This window comes from Aythya ferina (genome assembly GCF_964211825.1).
Source record: "Aythya ferina genome assembly, chromosome: 2".
NCBI classification, from domain to species: Eukaryota; Metazoa; Chordata; class Aves; order Anseriformes; family Anatidae; genus Aythya; species Aythya ferina.
This window is the reverse complement of record NC_140297.1, coordinates 29351899-29356751: the sequence shown is the minus strand read 5'-3', so window position 1 is coordinate 29356751 and position 4853 is coordinate 29351899. Positions and strand designations below refer to the sequence as shown.

Genomic DNA, 4853 nt, shown 5'->3' with positions numbered 1-4853 from the left:
ACAAACAAACAAACAAACAACAACAACAAAAACACAGAAATGAGAAAAAAATATTGTGACAACTCTTTGTAACAAAGATAGTTAGGGGAAAACAATCAAAAAACAACAGGAAGCAATTCAGATACCTTTTGGAGGCAGTAAATGACCCCCTAAATTACATGCTTTTGAGGATTCACACAGAAATCAATGTAAAGCTCTAACTGTACTTTCTGTGGTTCACTGATCCAGAGAACTTCAGCATGCCTCTTACAGAAAGCAAAGACAGGCTAATACTTCTACCTAGGAGCCCATAGCTTAAAAATCAACTGTTAACAAAATGGATATGTATTTTTTTAAATGTTTTCTTACATTCTTTTTCATATTTAGTTGAAATAAGTGTTCTAAACCTCAATTTGAGCCTTACTACATGTAAAGAAAGAAATCCCAGTTTAACCTCTAGCACCACGTAAAATAATTATCATCATCATAAAACCTCACACCAACAGCACTTGGTATTTCATGGGATAAGGCCATATATGTTTCCAGAAAGCAGGAAAATTTGCCTTCACTTTCAACGTATATAATGTGTGCATACCATAGAACAAGACTCACCCTTCTATCTCGGAGCCATAGGTGGTTTGCTCACACCCAGAGCCAGCCCAGGAGCTTCAAGCATTTCCACTGAGTGGTACCAAGGGAATAGGAGCTGGTAAGTGCTGCTGAACAAGCACCTCTAATTGAAGCTAATTACAAGCCAAGCTAAATTAAGAGGCTCAGATAGTGAAGTAGGGGGAGGTTAAGTCATATTAAAGGTGATGGCACTTTTTCCTATTCCCTAAAATGTTCTACTTTATAATACTTCAAGGGATAAAAAAAATCTGCTTTTTCCTTGGCAAACGATTTCAGCAGTTAATTAACATTCTGGGTAGAATTTTTTACCTTATCTTTGCTGTGTGTTTTTGTTTGTTTGTTTGTTTTTGTCTTCAATATCTTCTTGTCAGCCTTTTGGAGACCTTTTTACAGATGAAATTAACCCAAACGCAATTTGATTTTATTTTGATATATACCTAGAAACTGTACTTCCAGGCAAAGCCCCTATATAGTTATGCAAGTGGTATACAGCACTTAAATTCAGGGCACCTGGTCCAATGAACTGAGCACAATTGCTCCTGTGTCTAAAAGGTACAGCGTTAATTAAGCAAAAGGTTTGAGCTGGCCATGAAATAATCCATGAACTAGAAACTCCCTGGCATGGCTCTGTTACAGACTTCAATAAAATGAATGAATTTTCTTCCAGTCAGGAAAACGTACCGCCTCCATGCACGGGACCAGTAGCGAGAGGGGAGGGTGATAGGATGAAGATCTGTCCCCTGAGTGATAATTAAAGCACTTCTCTGCTGTCTAGGATGCCTGCAGAAATTGGGGTGTTAATGCTGAACATCAGCAGTATCTGTGAACAGCTACAGCTCCTTGGCAGCAGAGGGCTCCTGCATCCCAACACACCATCTGGTGCTATCAGCCACACCTTGTCCTTGTTGGTGCTCCTGGGGCAGGGTATAATGGAAAGGCCATGCAAACATGAAAACAACATTAGGAAGCTGAAGTTTGCTATAGTTAACTGCAGAAGAACATGATTAATATTGCCTGTCACTAGCATTTTACCACTGTGGCTTTGGTAAGGTTTTGACACAGCTGCACGTGATCCTCTAACCTGTACTCAAGGGAGATGTGCTGGGAGGGAGCAAAACTGGTTAGAAATACCCCCAGGAGCTCTCTGGCATCCTCAGGGAGAGTGTTTTGCACAGGGTTCCTCAGGGTTATGGGCCATAGGTCTGTACCTCAACCTAAGCCATGTCAGCAGCTGTCATAGCCTGAGGGGACTCAGCTCTCTTAGATGATATGCAAGAAAATTCTACACATGAAAACTGGGGAAATGGTGGGGTTTTGTGTGTGCAGCAGAATTTAAAAGAAGGAATAAAAAATGTTTTTGTAAATTGTTTTTGTGTTCTCTGGTTTGGCTGGTGCATTTTATGGCTACCAGTACACCCAGCAGTTCCTGACTGCAGAAACAGGGAGTCCTTGTAATTCCATGGCAGTGTCTCAAGTGTAGCATATTTTAGGAGCCTGATTATATTCTGCTTGGGACTGCAGCCCCTAGTATGGTACAGATGTGGAAAAGCATGTACAGGCCTTAAGGCTACCTTAGCCCAATTCTCCATGGACTGCAAATTACGCTCCTTACAGGGCACAGCACTGAGTCTCACCCACGTGTCCCAAGGCATCTGGTTAGTGTTTAAAACTAAAATTAAGATGAAACCTGATTAATCATCTCCCACTGGATTTATTCCCTCATTTTGATGATTCAGAACAGTTCCAGCAACTGCTGCCAGGATAGCGAGGTGGAAACAGGCAGCGTCTTCCTTGTTCAAAGGAGACTGTTGGTTCGGTCTCCTGAAGCAGCTGGTATTTCTGAACTTAAAAATAAAACATGATGCCATGAAAAATGTGCTCATGCCACATTACTTGATAGCTTTTCCATCACTCTATGAATACAAGATGTACTTTCAGCCCATTTATACCTTTGTGGCTTGGTAATGAAAGTCTATGTGAAGAAAAAAACAGAGTAGCTAAGCCCAGAAGCTAGTCATTATTCTTTTTGTCAGTGGCTGCATCTCAGTGAACTTTATAAGTAATTCATGATACTTTTTTTTCTTTTTTCTTTCCTTACTCTACAGTTTTCTTATTCCACTGTCCACTGAGACTGCGATTCCTTGTTGGGCTTTACAAAGAGTCAATGGTTGACCAAGAAGGGACAAAGGAGGTTTGTGACTCTGTGTTGAACTGAGGGGCTATTACATTTTTAACTAAGTTTGAGAGGAGGAAAATGTCATCTAGGAACAAAAGGAGCATACTCGATCCATATGTCAAAGCCTAATAAATCTTGTCTTTGATTTGGTGATTTGTGAATAGATCAGTTAAATGGATGTTACATTCCTGAATGAACCCTTGTAGTTTTTATCAGTTTGTGACACGAACATGCTTTCCTGAGTCCCGAAACCAGGGGTTTGGGAGGCACATTCCGACAGAGCTGTTAAGACCACTTTCATTTCCTTTTCCCAAAGAGCCTGTGTTAGAAATGGTCTTCAGATAAAAACAGAAATTAGGACTCCACACTTCTACACAGCCGTAAGTGAAGCCTGTCAGCAAATGAACTAGTTTGGAGTCACACAGCTGGAGAAAATGTAAAAAATCTAGACAAAAGTTTTTCATTTGGAGCATTGCACTGATGTATTTCTGGCAGGTAAGAACACTTCCAGTGCTGTGGGCCATTTCTTTCCTCCCTTGGACTTTCTGTAGGCCAGAGGCCAGGTGTATTCTTCTCCCTGCGGCCTTCAGAAAGGCACTAGCCATGGATCTGGGAGGAGCCACATGCCGTCCAAGCACCGAGCTCTGGTTCACCTTCACAGAGTTGCACTGTGAAGCAGAAAGCAGCTGCTCCTCCATGGCATGTTGCCCTTTGGGAGGTGGCAGGCTGCCAGAAAGCCCAGAGGAGGGCAGCAGTGCCAGGATCAGCATTGCTTCCACTTCACGTGATCAAAAGCAGGGAAGATTGCAGTTCCTAGCAGCTGTTAACTCTCTGCCTTCCACCTTTCTCCCCTAGATGAGCAAAACACCAGCCTCCTCCTCATCTGAGAGCTGAAGTTAATACAGTGCACAGATACCTGCTCACTGCAGTGACAAATACAGAGGGAGTTAACTTTAATTGTGCCTATTTATGTGACTGTGCTTGCATACATGATGGCATTAACAACACCTCGACTCTGTAGCTCCAAAAAGTTGTCACAGGAAGCAACGTGAAGTTCAGGCAGCTCCCATAAGGAGCAAGTTGAACAGGACACCATGGAATAACAGTTTAGTCTCACGCTGCTTTTGCATGAGGCTCTTCCCAATGTCCAGGCACCAGGAAAGGCAAGTTCATTCTTAGTCCTCTCTGTTTCACCTGTGGGAAGACTTCAACACAAAGAGAGCAAACGGCATTGCTGAGGTTAGTCCTGAGTCACTGGTGGAGCAGGACACAGATTCCCTGTGCTGGAGCTTATTCATGCCCTCCTCCAGCACTAACATACAGTGACTCAGCAGTGAAGCCAGTTCCTGAAAACAAATCCAAATCCGGTTCATCAAACTCACATGAACTCTTATGAAAGATGCCTGTGTAGCTCGAGAATAAGCTCATTCATTCACGCTCCCTTCATTTGCCACATCCTGCACCTGCAGCGCACAGTGCAGAGAGATGCCAAGTTTCACATATCCACATGGCACTCTTTCATTGACTCGTGCATCACCCTCTTCTGCTGCTGCACTGCTTTTTCAAGTGTTTGAAGCTCAGCGCTGCAGCTCCTCTCCTGATTTTGGGATGTGGTGGGTCTGCCACACTACAGCTCATGTGGAATTGCAGGAGAAGAGGACTAGTAAGGCTGGGAAAGGGAAAGATAGTAAAGCAGATCCCCATTTCAAAAGAAGCCCTGCAGAAACTTTACAAAGCTTCTCCAAATTAAAATTATGTTAATCAAATCTATGGGAGAAGCAGCGAATACAGTATGGTCAGAATAAAAGAGGGGTTATTGGCTTTTAGCGTGGTTCTGGAGAAACAAAGCTTATGTGAACACTTGGTCTGGCTGTCTGGTCCCAGCCTGCCTGTTGCCATTGAATGCTACCCACCAAGCATGGGAATGAGGGAGAAGTCAGTTGAGATATCAAATCCTTACATGTGCAGCAAAAATTGATGGTTGTACAAAACAGAAAGATACAAAAAATATCCCTGTTGTAGGAAGGATGTAAACTTTTTGTAAACATTGCTAAATATCTAATCTAAG

General features: G+C 42.7%; 1 long non-coding RNA gene across 1 annotated transcript; it reads left to right on the top strand.

Moving 5' to 3' along the window:
• The first annotated feature begins 610 nt into the window (after window positions 1-610).
• LOC311431974 lies at window positions 611-4182 on the top strand. Its single transcript, XR_014689746.1, has 3 exons — window positions 611-688; window positions 2715-2800; window positions 3641-4182. It is a non-coding gene; the product is annotated as an uncharacterized lncRNA (long non-coding RNA).
• The last annotated feature ends 671 nt before the right edge of the window (window positions 4183-4853 follow it).